The 18,191-nt window shown below is 46.5% G+C and overlaps 1 protein-coding gene across 17 annotated transcripts in view; it reads right to left on the bottom strand.

Moving 5' to 3' along the window:
• PPFIBP1 (PPFIA binding protein 1) overlaps positions 1–17,087 on the bottom strand; it is a 1,584,927-nt gene extending 1,567,840 nt beyond the window's left edge. For 3 of the 17 annotated variants that reach the window (XM_069628110.1, XM_069628108.1, XM_069628109.1), the window contains exon 1: positions 16,720–16,912. The gene's annotated coding sequence lies outside the window, so the exon portion shown is untranslated. Of the gene's footprint in view, positions 1–16,719; positions 16,915–16,964 lie in introns of those variants that run through there. The other 14 variants (XM_069628111.1, XM_069628112.1, XM_069628113.1 and 11 more) reach the window with 9 other exon arrangements.
• Positions 17,088–18,191: the final 1,104 nt, after the last annotated feature.

Raw genomic sequence — 18,191 nt, 5'->3', positions numbered from 1 at the left:
CATCTCCATCCTTTTCCCTCACTCTCTGGCCGGCCTCCCTCGGCCCTCCTCCTACCCCTACCTGCGAGGCTAAGAACCGTGGCGTCATCTTTGACTCCACACTTTCCTTCTCGGCCCATATCTCTGATGTCTCTAAAAAGTCAAACTTCCGACTGCACCTCCTCAGAGGTATTCTGCCTTTCCCATCCTTCCCCCAGAAGCTCATGGTATCCCAAGCTCTAGTTCTCTCTAGCTTGGACTATTGTAACAGCCTCTACTCTCCGCCCTCTACAACTTATCCTTAACAGGACTGCGAGACTTGTCCTTGGCCTCAAGCCCTGGGATCGTATCTCTCCAGCTTTGAAATCTCTCCATTGGCTCCCAGTGGATGCAAGGATTAAATTCAAAACCCTCTGCATTGTCCACAAGGCTTTCTGGGGCCTGGGTCCAAACTACCTTCAGCTATCCCTCCGCAAATACCTCCCCTCTCGAGCTCTTCGCTCCTCTACCTCTAACTCCCTCAGGGTCAGTCGTTTTTCAAAGAAACGAGCTGGGGGTAGATCTCTATCTTCGGCTGGGGCCTCCCTCTGGAACAGCCTCCCTGCCACTCTAAAACTTGAGGAGAACCATCTCCGGTTCCGGAAGCACCTCAAAACCTTCCTCTTTGCTTCTGCCTTCGCTCCCCTTCTCCCCTGCTGATCTGCTCTCTTGGCACTGTGCACCTGGCCACCCTCTGTCCCCTGGGCCCAGGTACCTGCTCACCCTGCCACCTTCCTACACTGCCTCCTGGCCACCCCCTTGCACTGGGGTCTGTATCTGTACCCATACAGCCCCCCCCCCAATTGTTCTTCTTTTTCTGCACTTATTCAGACTTACCCAGTCTTCTGCCTTTAAACACAGCACTTGCCACTTGCTGGCTGCACTACCACAGTTTGCCTCAATTTTCTATTTATTTTATTTATCTGCGCTCCTTGGCTTCTGCACTTTCCACTCTCCCCCTTCCATGCACTTTTCCCTTTTCCCTTTCCCATGCACTTGCGCGTTCTCAATGTCACTGGGCCTAGTAAGATCGCTTTTATGTTGTGCTGTGTTCTCCCTTGTTCCCCTCCAGTGCCTAGTCGCGCTCTGAAACACTTGTGTACGAGCGCGATACAAATAAAATATCATATAAATATATCATCACCCATTAATGGAGGCACCAGATGGGAAGTACTCTTGGCGGGCCTCTCTTTCTCCAGGTGCATCATTAATGTCTATCACAATGGCACTGTCATGGCCCAGGGCTCTCAGCCCAACCTTCTCTTTGATAGGCGTCTTCTATCTCATCAACTTCCTCCCTTTTCCAGCCACTCCTCCGGCGGCCACCACGTCTGCCCCTTCTCCACCTTCGACAGGCGTATCACGTCCCTGTACCGGCCCTCGGAAGACCTTCAAAAAGATGGTAACCAGGTTCCCCCTAGCTACCCACAAATCTCGCTCTGCCGTCAAACACGCTTCTGATACCTGTGTCCTTCTCGAAGACTTTGACCTCAATGCGCTCATTCTCACTGAGTTCACTGGTTCACTGCCAGCTATTTCATTGCTTTTGATACACTCCTGCCTGAGGGTTACAAGATCCTGTGGCCTTGATCTTCCCCGACTGGATCCCTGCCACTATCATTCAGATGCAGTCCAACTTCTCCTTTGAATGCCTCATCTGCAAGCTCAACGTCTCTCCAACCCTTTCGCTGACTCTCGCCACCATGTACAGGACCCCTGATCCTGTCTCCTTCTTCCTCTCTGAGTGGTCTGACCTCACCTCTTCCCTTCTTGCCTCTACTTCTAAACTTATCCTCGGTGACTTCAATATTCACCTCAAGTCTTCCGAGGTAGCCACTGGACGCTTCCGCCGCCTCTGCAACGTTCTTTCCCTCGCCATTCATCCCTCCAGTTCTATGCACTCTGCTGGGCATACCTTGGATGCTCTCATCTCCTCAGCCATTCCTATCTCCAACCTTCTCACTACCGGCTCTCCTGGTCTGACCATTCCCTTCTGTCTTCTTATCTGGATCTGTTAGGTCCCCCTGCCTAGCCTCTTCCTGTAATGCCCATCTCCTTCTCTATCATTCGACCGATGAAGCAAGTGTCAGTTGCTGCCTTTGCTGCCACCTTCATTCCCCCTCCCACTCCTGCCACGGACTCCCACACTTACTATGCTCTTGCTAATCTTCACCTTTCTATTACCAACATCCTGGATATCCTTGCCCCGTCATGAGGATCCAAATTAAGCCTGCCTCCAAGCACAACTCCTGGTACGATGCCAAGCTAGCCTCTCTGAAACGCAAGTGCAGAGTGGCTGAGCGAAAGTGGCGGACACCAGACGCATCCTCTGACAAACTGGCCCGTTGCCTGCTCCAAAAGGCAATACAGACTCTCCATTCGCTCAAAGAAGAGGGCTCACACCCAAGCCTGCATCCCTGGGGCCGCTAACAACTCTGGTGAACTGTTTAAAATCTACAAGGAACTCGCCAATCCTTCTGCAGTGTTCACATCTCCCATGCCTTGCCCAACCCGCTGTACCTCTCTGGCCTCGCACTTCCTTTCCAAAACCCAGGACATTCTGTCCTCACTCTCCTGTACCCCCCTTCCTCCTCCCTCCCCAGCTGTCATGCCTCCCTTCTCCCCTACTTCTCTCCCATAGCACCGGATAAGGTCTCTAGGTTAGTCCTCTCTATGAAAGTCTCCTCCAAACAGGTTCTCCCCTGCTTCTCCAGAACTATCAAGGACAACATTGCCTCCCTTGCGCCTTCCCTGGCCGATTTCTGTAACCACTCCTTTGCCATTGGCTCCTTCCCTCTACCCCTCAAGTACTCCCTTGTGCATCCCCTCCCTAAAGATCCCTCTTCTGACCCCTCCTGCCCTGCTAACTATTGCCCTATCTCCATTACCCCCTTCCTAGGCAAACACCTGGAGAAGCTTCCATCTCCCAACTGGCGCAACATACTGAATCGGTCGGTTGTCTCCACGACCACCAGTCTGGCTTCAGAGCCGTCAGATGCACGGAAACTGCTCCACTGTACTCCTGTGATGACTTGCTCTCTAATCTCCTTCCGCTCTTATACTCCTGGATCTTTCCTCTGCCTTCGACACAGTCAATCATGCCACCTTGACAAATCAGCTCTGTGACACTCTTGGCATCACAGACCTGGCACTGGACTGGTTGATCTCTTTCCTCTCCAACCGACCTACCCAGGTTCAACTGGGCCCTTTTCCCTCCCAATCTCACACTCCACCTGCAGCGACCCTCGAGGCTCTATCCTCTCACCATGGCTTTTCAAGATCTACCTTGCCCCCTTGATCTCTTCCTTCGTTCCTCACTTTCAGTGTTATGCAGATGAGACACAGCTCTCCTTCAAGCTTCCCTCCACTTCATCCTCTCTCATCCTCGACTGTCTGAGCACCATTCAGTCATGGTGCGCTGCCAATTATCTCTGCCTTAACTCCAGTAAGACGGAGGTCTTTTTCAATGGGACCCCAGCTCCCACCTTCCCTCCCTACCCTCCATCGGTCCCCTCCCCTCACCCTCTTGTAAGGCAAAAAATCCTTGGCGTCATCTTTGATTGCTCTCTCTCTCCTTCTCTACTCACATTGCAGACCTTGCCAAGAAGGCCCACTATCAGCTGCACCTCACCTCCGTCCAGAAACGGAATGGCTCCAGAGCTCTGGTCCTCGCTAGGCTTGACTACTGTAACGGCCTCTTCCTCAATCGTCCCTTCGTCCCCTTCAACTGATCCAGAATAGGACTGCAAGACTTATTCTTGCCTCAAGTCAAGGGGCTGCATGTCTCCAGCCCTCATTTCTCTCCACTGGCTCACGGTTGCTGCTATGATCAAATTCAAGACCCTCTGCATCATCCACAAAGCTTTCTGGGGCCTGGGACCCCACTATATCCAACCCTCTCTCACTAAATACCTCCCCGTTAGAGACCTTCGGTCTGCTAGCTCCAACTCTTTGCAAATCAGATTCTTCCATAAGCAAAGAGTGGGCAAATCAGATTCTTCCCTAAGCAAAGAGTGGGGGGGGGGGAGCTGTCTCTACAGGAGCCTCCCTCTGGAATGGTCTCCCTGCCCCTCTCAGGCTTGAGCCGGATCTCCATAAGCTCCTCAACACCCTCCTTTTCTCTTCCTTCTTCACTCTTCCCCTCCCCCGTTAACTCCTGCCTCAGTGACGGGTTGCCTGGTTCCCTCGGAGTACTACAGGGCTCCAGGACCCCCTCTACCCAGTCCAACCGTCCCCCCCCCCTCTTCCCTGCATTCCCTGGCACTCGCCCTCTGGCCTCCCCTTAGCACTTTGCCCATTCACCCTTTTCCCTTCCCACGGTAGCACTTTGGTTTTGCACTTGCACAATCTGAATGTCACAAGGCCTATTAGGACTGTTATTGTATCTTTCTCCCTTGTCCCCCCCTCCTTTTTCTGTATGGTGGCGCCTTGAAACACCATCTATTGTAAGGCGCCTTACAAATCTATGTAAATAAAAATGTAAATGTTTGTTCACTTCGTTTGTTCAAAATCTTAAACGTCCGAAAGTTCTTCACCGATTGCTTTGAAATTTTGACACAGCGTTGCATTCGAATAGGCACATGTTTTTATATACGTACTATACATAGATGTCACACCTGTGACAGGTAAAAACATGCTTTTTCTGAAACACAGCTCCATCTGTTGGACGTAAAAGCAACACACGCTATACTTAATATTTTACGATTCCATTTCAATGTTTCAGATTTAGAATGGCGCAAATACATGCCGAGGAAGCAGCAGAGCGACGTGCAGCCAGACTTTAGGATGCACAGTTGCGAGCATGGCGATCGCGTTCTGCAGCTTCAGATCTGCTTCGTTCTCAACAGAATGAACGCGACAGGCTGAGAGTGGCTGAAAGACGTCAACGAGAAACAGCAGATCAGCGTCAAACACGACTCCGTGCTCAGCAAGCACGCGATTACAATTGCCTTGCATTCCGGTACAACCCAGCTGATGATTATAGTTTGAGCCGGCATGTTCTCATCGGCACCATGGCTGAAGTGTGACCTTATTGCAAGGCTCTGAAATTTGATGGAGAAACTAAAAGGAATGTGTTGCGCCACCGGGAAAATTAAACTGCCTCAACTTGGAGAATTGTGAAATTAAACATATTAGAAACGTGCGCTCTCTCTTTTCTTTCTTTTCCATTTAACCAGACTGAGCAACAGCAACACATGGCCGGACAGCTAGTATCCAATAAATAAATAAGTGTGCAAGGAGGCAGCTGTAGTAAAGGGAACTGGTAAATTCACTGTTGATTATAATTAGGAGATGTATCCCTTCCTGATACTGCAATCAATTCAGTTGTGCACAGCTTACCCTTTATCTCAAAGCCCCAACGCCAGCATACCAAAATATTCCAAGGATTACACTCACAATAGTACTCACCTGCCTCCACTAGGGAGAAGTGACAGATCTGCAGATTTCACTGTTTCTAGAACACAGCATACAAATTTAACAGAATGCTGTTTTTATAAGAAAATGGAATGGTGGTTATAAGACTAGCAACTTCTGACCTAGGGTAAATATAATTTAGTGGCAGAGAGTGCTGCAGCCCCAACTAATCCATTCAAAATCTATAAATTGATTTGCCCAGATCTTACAATGTGGGCATGGTGGGATTGCAACCTTGGTTCCAAATTCTATATCACCTCCTACACAGTTTGATACAAAAAAAGAATCTTTAAGTATACTCAGTAAAATCCCTTACTAATAAGTATAGAAACCAAACAGTAGCCTGCATGACACCTGCCTGGCTCTCGCTAGTTACCTTTTACAGGAAAAAGCTGTGGCATTCACTCTAGGCCAAAAGATGGTGCACCCAGATTTGAAAGGCACTTCAAGGGTCCAGACTAATCACTAGTCTTTCCTGCTCCTTGTGGCACCCTAATTTCGTCAACATCCTGTGAAGAACCCACTGAAGTGTTTCAGCATCATTCTGAACAACATGTTAGCTGGGTATGGGAAGAGAGTGATTTCATCAGGGGCCTATGGCTGTTTGAGTGGGGCTCGAGGCTTTATGGAGACATACTAATATACTTTGGAGTGAGGCAAGAATTGATTCTAGTTCCTGCCCGAATCACAAGATATATGCTGGTCTTTGCTTTGAGAGGGTCAGGTGCCTAATCCCATTGGGTGTGTGGGATTGGGACAGGAACCCCTCCCGGCATAGGGCAGAAGGCTTACTAGGGTGTAATCAAGAGTCAGTCCTACTCCCAGAGGTATGGTGATGGATGTGGGAGGGCCCCAGTCCCTGAACTCCCCGAGTGTGCCTTAACTGCTAAGACCAGTACCAATTTCAATCAGCCAAAGCCATGCACCTTCATTCTGGCAGGACATCCGTTTTCTTTATTTCAGAACTGTCTGGACCATCATAAACTGCCACACTGAGAGCCCAGCAGAACACAGGAGAAAATAAACGACCCCCATACAGATTCTGGTGCCTGCCTAGGAGAGCAGCGTTACTCACTGCAGCTTAATTGGTGCTGTACACCAACCCTACAACCAGCAGATGAAATTTAAAAAAGTGTGCACCAAGGGGGGGGGTGGTGTTAGGAGGAGTTTTTGTAGCACTGTACTACAATGACACAACCCCGGGGAAAAGGGACAGCTTTACATTGCCCCAATGTTATCTGAAACATGTGACCTATGGAGAAGGACGAGGGGTAGAAAAAGGGAATTGTGGGTATGAAAGACTGGGAAAATTAAAACGCGATTGGTTTTCCGGTAAGGACAGGAGGTGTGGGGTTGGACCGAGAGACCGGAAGGAGGAGCAGAGTGCTGGAGAATCTGCAGAGGAGTTGGATAGGAGTACAGGTTCGGTATTGTGCTTTTCGAGACTTTGGCACTCAGTGGATAGAGTGAAGCTGTGATTGTGAGAGTGTACATGAGAGTGTTTAAGGGGTACTTGGAGTAAAGCACTACACAAATAAAAAACAAAATAGAAGAGGGTAGAGCGAGGGTGATGGCGAGTGATAGCGTGAGAGAGGGGTTAACTGTAATGATAGCGTGGTAGTGAAGGGTAGAGAGAAAGGAGAGGCAGGAGTTGTAGAGGGAAAGTTTGGAGGAGATAACTGATAGCAGTTGGAGGGATAGTATTGTGAGAAGATCAGAAGGAAAGAGGTGGGAAGAAAGAAGAGACGCGATAAGACTGTAGGTGGTAGGAGGGGAGAATAGAGAGCAGAAAAATAGGGGGGAGAAAGCCAGCAGAACTACTAAGGGATCAGAGAAGGTGTGAGTAGGGGAGAGGAAAGAGGAGGAACAAAAGAGTAGAGGCATAAGATCAGGGATAGGAGTGAGTGGCAGAGAGAACAGGAGAGTGTGAAGAAACAGGCACCATCTCGACCAACATTAAAACCATCAACTGGAGGAACACTAGAGTAGGGTACCCTTAGGAAGTCCTGCAGGTAGTGAGATAGACAAGGTCTTGACCTAGACTCTCCAACAGGAACAAGGCTATAAAACAGTAGGGGTTACCAATCAGTTTTCTGGATATCTTTTTGTGAAAGTGTGAAGAGCGTAACCCGAGATTGAACATCAATAAAACAAAGATTCTGATTCTGGTTATCAAGCCCTGGTTTTCGAAGCACCACAGGCTCAGTATTAGTGTGGAGGGGCAACATTTAGAACAGGCACAGTTTCAGATTCCACGAGTACAGACTCTGGACTGCCCATGAAGATAAAGCCTGCTCCACATTGGAGAAATATGCCAGCGCCCACAGAACTTTTCATGCAAGGTACGGGAGGGGGCAATAACCCCAGCATTAGATCTGTACCGCAAACAAGGAATTCCTGCATGTCTCTACGGTGCTGAACTTTGGGGGGGGGGGTCATGTAAAGTCAAAAACCTTAACTGGCATGAAAAATAAACACTTGAGGCGCCTCCTTCAGATAATTTCAGGTTCCCCGAAAGCATTTTGGCACTTGGAGACGGATGTGTATCCGATTGGAGACCAGATGGCAGTAAACCCTGTATTTTACTGGATAAGGAAGGCCTTGAGAAATATTGCAAAGTATTGTCACCCATATGGGCCCTAGAAGGGGGCAAAAGCATCTGCTAGCTTGCCCACATGAAGAAGATGTAATATAGCCTTAACGAAACAGCATTATGGGTGGACCCACAATGCATTTTTAAGGGTGACAAATCCAGGTTAAATGATAACGCAACTGTCTTAACCAGGAGTAAAATGATGGACGCTGCAGGTATGCTCAAGTTGGTTCCCCAACTAATTGCCCTGCAAACCAGAATTCGGACAGGAAGATTATTTGAAGCAATCTATGTGTGTGCTTTATTTGTTAGCTTTAGGATGGGGACATCAAATATTGCTGCTTTCACCAAATCCTGGGAAAATGGTGGGGATGGTTTCTGCCCTCTATGTAATGAGGGAAAAGAAACAACTGGGCACTTTTTATTCCTGTGTGAACCACTGAAACAGGCCAGTGTACGGCTCTTGAAACCAATACTACAAAGCGAGGGTGTACACTCAGTGGCGTGCCATAAGCATCGCAAGGTATATCCACCGGGCGTGATTATGTAAACAGAAGATATGCCGTGCTATTGGAGTTGATATCTGAATTCCTTTGCAAAGTCACTACTGAGATGGGAAAATAAAATGATCTTGAGGCAAGTTTACTCTCCCCATTTTTATTAAGATTTGAAGTGCTCATTTTAAAAAAAGATTTTAACATTCCGTATTACTAAGTATATTTATTGTTTTTTAAATTCTGGCTGCATAATGCCAACATGGTAGGGTGGGGCCTTAACCCTTATAGAAATGGACAGTGATTGGATAACTATTGCCTCTGTTGGAACTGCACCTTGGGTAAAGCCTTTTAAAAAATTGTACTCCCATGTTTTACAAGCAAGGCTTATTAGAAATGAATGCCCTTTAAAATGATGTGTCATGCTTTGTACTTGTGTTTTATTTGTGAATTAGGATGATTTAATGGCACTGTGCCGAAAATAAAGCTATACTTGAGTTTAGTTTTCTATCGGACCTTGGGCGACCAAGAAGCCTGGTTTAGGGTGGTAGGAGCAGACAGGAGATTGGAGGTTCCAGCCAGAACAACCCCTTTAGTTGAATCATCCTACAGTCAAAAAGCCCTGATAAAGATGTTGAAGATTGGATAATAAAAACGTGTAAACTATCTATCAGACGTGTACGTTTCTTAAGTCCGTCTGTGACATTGCCCTGACAGTCAAAAGGTTCCAGCAGGCCCGTTTAGAAGAGCACTTTAGCAAATTAGAGTGAGGTGTGCAGCAGCTCTTACTTAGCCTGCCAACCAACACATTTAGGAAGGAGAAATGAGAGCCTGTGATATTCAGATCACAGGGAAACTTTTCTTTGCTTTGCAAGCGTTTAGGTCACCCATAAACCTTACCTTATGGTAAAGAGTGTTCACCGTTCACTCATCTGCCAATTTCATATTCTTATTATTACAAACAGGGTAAACAAGAGATACACACAGAGACTGGGTGGTAAGGGTGCCCGATATGCTTGGTATAAAAGCCACCTGAGGCACGCTACTGAAATACAGTTATTATGAATCTTATAAATATAATGGCATTGTATAAAAGCGGTGTACTATAACTAAAGCAGCTGAACCCTCGGTGGAAGGGGGCGGGGGGAGAGGGGGGGGAATTACTGGTCGGGTAATGCCCCCGGGCCAGAGGTGTATTTATTTTTCCATTCATAAAGTGTGATAAGCCCGGAGGCATCAAGGCGCTGTTAAGAGTACCAGTTCCACGCAAATGTCAAAAGCCAGAAAGTCCAAAATAACAGAGGAGGAGCACTATCCCCTGCACAATCATACGAACATCCACGTTTTCAAAGATCTCCGGAACACGCAGTACGATTGTTCTGCTCTCAGGGCGGACAGGAGTGGGTTCCATTGTTTAGCTGCAAAGGTGGGAAAGCGTGCCCCGCCAGCTTTGGAACATTTGAATTTCGGCTGCACAAGTTTGTTTGTATATGCCGACCTAAGGGGCCTGTCAGAGGGAGCTGTGGGGATTTTCTCTGAGAGGTAGGGTGTGGCCAAGTTGGTGAGGCATCTATGTGTAATAGACAAGGGCCCTCATTACGACCCTGGCGGAGGTCCATGGTGCAATTTGCACCATGGACCATGGCGCAGAGCTGCCAACTCCGCCATGGGGGTTGGCGGACTTACCGCCCCATTCAACCTTGGCGGGGCGGTAAGTCCCCAATCCCCATTTACCCTTCCCCATTCCCATTTTTGCCCCATAGGGTATAATGGGAGTGGGGAAGGCGTTAATTACGCCACCGTAGAATACGGTGGCGTAATTAACGAGGGGACCCGTAGCGCCATGGATTTTTCCGCCCGGAAAATCCGGGCGTAAAAATCACCATGGCGCTACGGAAAGTCCTAATCTGGCGGAGAGGTACGCCATGCATTACGCTGGCGTAAACCCCTCTCCGCCAGGGTCGTAATGAGGGCCAAGGTCTTGAATAAGATTTGTTCACGGATTCAAAGCCAGTGCGCATCCTTTCTGGCGGCCGAGATGCGTTCATGTTTCAGAATATTGAGGGCAGCTCTGACGGTGTTATATGCAGAGAACTACCAGAAAACAGAGCACTGCACTAGCCTAGACACGATAATCGCTCAGACAATGGTAAGGCAACTGTCCTGCGATAGGAAACTTCTGGAGGCATTAATACGTCTTGTTGTACATGCAGCAGATGAGGCAATGGCGTTCACATGACATGCGAGTGAGAGAGTAGCGTCGAGGTAGACTCCTAGAGTCTTCACTGAGGAGGATACCGGGATTTGAATGCCATCGATATTGAACGATGCGTATTGGGCATTAATTATCTTGATTAGTGCCAAGGAACCAACTGAAGGATCTCATTCTTTTCCGTCATTCAGACAGCAAAGCGAGGGCATTAACTTAGCCCCGGGGGCATTACCCGACCAGTAATGCCCGCCCCCCTGAGGGTTCTATTGCTATTATTAGCCCGGCACGTTGTACTGGGGTACTAACAGTAATTTTTCCCCACGTTGAAAAACTGCTTTGAAGCCATTTCTCAACTCGAGAAAAAAATTATTATGTACACCAGGCATCGGGGAGAAGGGACTACACGTAGGCCCTTCCCTTTCCATGGTGGCCTTCAGAAGAAAGGGAGAGAACTCTGTGGGACGCGGAGCTCAGACCCACAGAAGACAAGTCTTTGTCAGCCGGGTATCAACTCAGTGAGGGCCAATCAGATCGTTTGATACAATCGCTGGGTACTAATAATACATAAAACCGCTCAGTAAACTTCAAATTCTACATTCAAAGCAGAGTAACAACATAATAAACTGTGCATAAAACTCTATATGACATTATAACGGTCCAAAAATGGCCCCTCACTAGCAGCAGAGTATACTTATGATGAAAGTTACCTTAAACAGGCGTCACATTTTGCAAACGCCACTATTTGTATTTATTTGAAGAAGAGGGGTGCCAGTTTCAATCAGAAATGACTTACAATAAGCACATTTACAGATGGTAGATGCATTCTCCTGAAGGGTGCCTGCACAATAGCTCAAAGATGAGAGCAAGTGGAGGGGGACAGGGGGAAGTGCTTTAAACGAGAAGTACTATACAGATTTACATTAGTACGCAGCACTGAATGGAGTGGTAGGGATCAGCTATGGAGGATTGGTGGGGGGGAGGGGGTACCTCTATAGCAAGTAAGGAAGTGAAAGCAAAGTTTGATGAGAACAAAAGAGAAATACTAAATAATACTAAATTGGCTAGAGAGTGTAAAGAGTAAATGGGCCTTGATTTAAGTGCGGAAGAAATGCAACGCAGAAGAGAGGTTAGAGGGACAGAGTTTAGGTGCAAGAAGTGAGAAAGAGTGGAAGCGACAAGAGGGAGCAGCAAGGAGGAATTGAGATTATGAACGCAAAATGCGGGATGGGGACAGGGAGTTTGAGAAGGTAGCAAAGTCAGTGTGGAGAGCAGCTAATGTAGCAGAGTAATGAGGGGAGAGTCAGGATTGTGCGATAGCAAGAAGTAAAAGTTGCAGATGAAAAAAATCAAAGTGGTCAGTAATGTAGCAAGATTTATGTAGAGGGATTGTGTATTCCAGAGGCCAGGTGGGAAAGAAATGAGGTGGGGAGAAGAAGGTATTGTGCAGTAGGTAAGGGGGATAGATGAGTTGGAGAATGGAGGGTTGGGTTTGAGGGGGGCAGAGGGCGGAGCAGAAGATGGGGAAGTGAGAAGAATGAGGTAGAAATTAATCCGAGTTGTGGCTGAAGACTAGGAGGGAAGAGGAAGTACAAGGAGGAATGTAGCAAAGTCAAGGTGCATGATGGAAAAAGTGATAGGCAAGTGAAAGCCCGGTGGGTGCAGCCCGAGAGGGTGGGTGGATGAGTAAGTGGAGGGGGAGGTGAGGTTGGATAAAAAAAATAGCAGGAGTACATTCTGAGTTGGACTACAAAGTGGCTATAGGTAACGAAAAGACAATTAGCCATTGGCAATTAACTGTTTCTTGGAGAATAACAAATTGTGCGCTATGTGCCTGTGTGGAACTGAGGGGGTGCTTGACTGCGTCTGGTTAGGAAATTACAATTTACAATGTTTACCCAGCTTAAAGATATAACCTGGTGAAGGTTGAAATGCGCAGAATTAATACGCAGCAGAATTAAACAAAATAAACTTCCTCTAAACAGGTAAATGCATTTCTCGAATGGAATTTGATGCAGAGTCCAAAAATATAAACCAACTTCACATCACGTGTCAGAGAGAATTAAATCACAGGAACACATTCAATCTCAAAGTCTTACTTGTCAAATTCATTAAAAATTGCACTCTCTCATGCAGACTTTATTAAACAGTTGTATGGGTTGTAACAAGGGGTAACGTTTCAAGTTGCAAGCTATCGGCCAAGCATAAAAGTCATTTGCCATCTCAAATAAGTACCATTTCTTACTCGCCAAGTATCAATCATCACTAATCATTGTCTGAGGTCAGCTCTTCTGGTTACATACTGACAATAGGGCTCTATACTGAGTAACCTCTTTTATACTTCATATGTTACAGGACGTATTTGTACTCCGAGTTCCAATGCACGTCTTTGCACTGGGATGCCTTTTAGTATAGTAATATGTATAAGCTGCCTAGTCTGTCACATTAAGTATTCACCCTATGGTTGTGGAGCGGAGTTTGCATGGTGGCTAAATGATGCCAATTCATAAGCTCCACGTCTCACACAGATTACCTAAAAGGACAGGCGTTTTTTTATTCACTGCATTGATCTTATTTACACAGCCCATCCTTGACACTGTCACTTCTAACAGATGGCTTAGCATTCACAGTTTACAAACCTGGGATTTGCAGGGGTGCCTAACGAGCACCATCAGACAATTCTGGTTTCCAAACTTCGAGGGCTTCCAAAGCACATGTCCGGACCATCACACAAGCATGCTCACACTACTTCTAGTACTCCTTCCAGAGTACCAAAAAACGCCATCACTGGAAAATGATTGTTAGCACAAGTTTACTTACTTTCCCCTTTTCTAGATCAGTAGTCCATCTGATCGATAGTCTGCCATTACACATATATCTATACTTATTCAATCATATTCCATCTACCATAATCCTCTATCCTCTTATACTTTCAAATGCATTCGTTCTCAGCATCCCCATTCTATTCCGTACTACCCCACCACACCTTTTGCACCGTTTTCCTGTCCCTACCTCTACAGACTATGTTCAGATTACCCCAGAGAGGGGCACAATATGTCATTTTCATAGACAAGGTACTGGTGCCTTAAGCCCAATACAGTGACGATTGGCGCAGTATAAAAGATTTATAACATAACTGACATATAGATAAGCTCACAAATCCACTGTGTATTGGGCGGAAATGTTTGACATCTTACTTTCCTTATTTAATCTGAGGACATGATTGAACATATCTTTTCTTTCAATTATTTGTTGTCTCTTGCAGGCCGGAATCCCTGGGAAGCTCTCCACACTGAACATTGTAGTAGTCCATTATTTATATGGCCCTTCTGTGAGAGAACAATGCCACGATTTGGCTAAGAGAAAGTCCAGTCTGCCAGTTGCACTCTAAGGATGGCCATATATGGAACAAAACTGTAGTCAATTAAACAATGCAGAAGTGGAGATTTTTGTATAGCGCAAGCTTAACATGATCACCTCTAGTTGCTCCTAATTTTAATAGTACAGTGAAAAGTGGTTTGACCAGGATAACAAAAAACATTTTGGGAAGCAGTGAAGTTGGGATTTGATCCCAGCTATACTTGTTATACAATTCACAGATTACACATCCTCCCATCTTTAGTTTTACTTCAAAAGCTAATAAGGTAATCCATAGTCAATAAAAACAGACCAAACAGATGGTCAATCAACCTGACAACATATATCTTTAAGGAAAGCTGTTGCCGTCAAAACAAATGCGGTGCAGTGTGGAAGAATAAGAACAGTGAATAAACACACAAAATAATTCAAAAGCAATTTTTCAGTGAGCTACGTAGATTAAAACGTGTCTATGTCATTCTCCATATGGTAATTTCGAATTAATTTATTTAGTATTTTATAACCATTCAATTTTCTTTAATGCGGCCATAAATCACCATAAAAGAGAGCACATCATACAGTCACGTTACAAAACAATAAATATTCAACAAATACACTCACAGACTCTATAGAAAGCAGATAAAGCAGCACAGCTTCCAACAAAATAGAAGGTACCGATTGTGCCAATTGTTATGTGCAATGTGTGGGGGAAAAAATGCATGTAAAATACTGTAACAGCTTTAAAAGAATCCTCCTTTTCTTAAAAGCACATTTAAGGTTCCTACTTATATAAAAACTGCATGAGTATTTCATGATATCAAGAGCAGCACAAATGGTTCTTACGTTAGACTGAATCCACATTGGCTTGAGCCATTGGGACCTCTCAACAAGATAGGTGGAACAGTGAAAGATCAAATTATATTCTTCACTCATAATGTGACGTAAACGGCATAAAGGAGAAAAAGATTTGGCAGTAAAAAGGGGCAAGTGGCAAGATTCCTAACAAAACTTAATGGATGCACTTTTCGACTTTGAAGTTGAGCTATAATCAAAATAGGGTTTCGGGTCCCAATTTGTCTTAACTTGCAAATAATTCGTTGTCATCTTTCCTTCGTGACAAGTATCAATCATTTTTTCCCAAACCCAGCCAATAAAATGATTCCTAATGCTACCTTTATACATGGTACCATGCTTGGTGGGGACTTCTCATAAATCTTCATGCCCAATGTTTACTAGTTTTCACATGCCTAAACCATGGCAATTGCTTTCCTGCCAATCTGTGCCACACCTCCTCCATTCCTTCTCTACACAATGCAAGCGTCTCCGAGTTGCACATTTTAAGCCAGTACAACACTGTTTGGAACATGATGCCACAAAGTCCAACCTCACAAACTATCGGAACAGAGGGTGCAAATAACAAACATGCAGAAACAGCAAAACAAATTAAATATACGAAAATAATGCATTTTGACAGACTCAAACTCTTTACAGATCACCTATGGTAATTCAACTCTTCTATAATCTCTAGTCTTTAGGCATGCATGTAACTCAAGTACAACAACTCATCTTAAGTCTCTCACCCTCCAGCCCCATCAACCATGCATTCCCCATAGTCGCTTAACAGTACAATCAACTATATGGTTTACAAATAGCCTTCTTCGGTTTCTATTATTACACATGTGAGCAATAGATGGATTGTCTCGCTTACTCCCAACAGAGATAGTAAAAAAAACACTGTGAGCCTCATTACAAATTTGATGTTGCGGTACACTTTCTGCAGCAATTCCACTACGACCACTTTTTTGGTGTAACGGAATTACCACTAGTTTTACCACATTACGAATTCCAAGTTGGCAGTGAAGTGTAAGATTTGCTGGAGTTAAACCCTCCACTTCAAAGCCAAAGGCAGGCGTAATTACTATATCCGGAATTATCGTGGTAGTAATTTGGACAAAACCCCCATGGAGTCCTATGCACTCCAGGAATGGGAACCAACACAGCTATAGTGCCACTCAAAATCCATCTGTAATTAAAATAAAAGTATAATTTTTCGATAGCACTTTTGGATTTAAATTGTAAAACTCCTACATTAAAAAAAACGGAGCTCTCTTTACACAGCTGCATGGACTTTTGCAACTTGTAAACTCATCGCATTGTCCAATTTCATTTTTGGAGGCAACGTGTGACTGTTGGCACACTGCGTAGACATCCTTTGAAAGTATATAACTATAGAAACAAAGTCGTGATTTCAGCACCTCCCACTTTAGGATGCCTGGTCCTCGAGAAAGCTGAATCCTGCCTTTTAGTAAACAAATCCTACTTGTCCAAACTCTACATTGCCTTCCTCAGTTTCTAGGCTGGTAGCGAAGCGCCCCTCTTTTCCCGTCTCGGGCAAAGCCCAAAGCTAACACATTCCGTGCCATTCGACTGGGAGGGCTTTGCCCGTGGCAATGTTTGTCTGGAAGGTGGGGTCACTACACCCCTGCTGTGGGGGGGTCAGAGGGCCCTTGTTGTCCTCCCTATAGCGATGAGCAAGTTTTGGATGCAGCAGCCCCCGAGATGGCCCGCAAAACAGCAGCCGCAGTTGGCGAGCTCCTGGGATGCCTAACCCGGCCGGTGAAGTTTCCACTTACCGATGAAGTCCCGGCAGCCGCGCCCGCAGCAGACTCACAGAGCGCCTGTTCCTGCTGGCTGTGCCGTCCTGTCCCCCTCTCTAGTCTCTCTGCACTACGCGCAGCCCACGTCACCGGTGCAGACGCATGTGCGGTGCCCGGGGAGAGGGGCAATGCCGCCGCCGCCACGCACGCTCAGGACTCCATTAACAACCTAGCTGGCAAACTTAAAAGCACTTCATCGTTGAAATGTGGCGGCGAATTACCTGACGGCAAAAATAAACTTCCAGTCCGTTTCCATATCGCTACAAATATTCCTCCACTTGGTGGCTAGAACGAGGAATCGCACACCGAACTGACGAAGCAGCTTGCTAGAAACGGAAGCGTCGTAATAGCCCAAACAAAACTAAAATGCAAGCCCAAAACTAGCCCAATCGCAAGTTGGACAATTGTCTTTAATATTCTGTTCAAAACATGTTATCCGGCCTGAAACTAGAAAAGTCCAAGAATAAAATGGCGAATTTCCTACTTCTTCCTTGTCCGAGCATATGAGGAATTGTCTTCGGCCCTGCAGGAGTGCAAGGATAATAATTATAGTGGCTAAAATACCAACTTAACCTGACACTTCCACAAACCAACAGCCTACACAAGCATACATTTTAAACAGGCACAGATAAGAGATATACCTCCTTGCCTTTTGTTGTAATGTTGGCTGAGGGAAGGTTATGCTCTTAAGAGGGTGTGAATGTGATCCAGAAGCAGGGGTGGAGCCAGCCTCAACATTTGGGGAGGGTGGGGTTTGGTGGGGGGGGCCTGGTGTCCATATTGAAAAGTGTTAGTGAGACGGGACATTAATACTATTAAGCTACTGATGGCTCCCCCACTGCCCCATTTCCCCTCCCCACACCCTCGGGAAGGAATGGAGACACCCACTACACTTGGGGATGGTCGCCCCATATTGGACACAGCCCACCAAGGCCAGGAGCATTACCCCCCGACTATCCTGGAGCTCTGGCTGGCCTGCGTCACAGCTTATTCCTCCCGGAAAGGTCTGGGACTCTGCGGGGGCTCCCTGGAACCGCTGCTGGGCTTGGGGACGGTCAAACCACATGGGAGAAAGCCGCCCAAGGCCAGGGACATCACCCCCGACCATCTGCCATCTGCCCCCAAGGGTCTCCATAGGTTTGGCCCCATGCTTTGGGGGCCGGGGGAGAGGGCTGCTTACATGGTAAGCAGCCCCCTGTCCCCCTACGTCACAATAGGATCCCTGGTGGTCCAGTGGCATTGATGAGCGTGGATCGAGCGCTCTGCGCCCGATTCGCGGCCAGCAATGCTTCAAAAAAAGGTGTAGTTGGAAAGGGGAGAATCTCCCCTTTCCAACGACACCTCCCTCGCTCTCATTGGCTCAAAAAAGCCTGAGATCGAGCGAGGCGGAGAAGGGCTCTTACCTTCTCTCTTCACCGCGGCAGCCGTAAATGACTGCTGTGGTGAAT

Source organism: Ambystoma mexicanum, chromosome 12 (genome assembly GCF_040938575.1).
Source record: "Ambystoma mexicanum isolate Mex_15411 chromosome 12, UKY_AmexF1_1, whole genome shotgun sequence".
Classification (NCBI taxonomy): Eukaryota; Metazoa; Chordata; class Amphibia; order Caudata; family Ambystomatidae; genus Ambystoma; species Ambystoma mexicanum.
The sequence above is the reverse complement of the archived record's forward strand: the minus strand, read 5'-3'. Positions and strand labels throughout refer to the sequence as shown.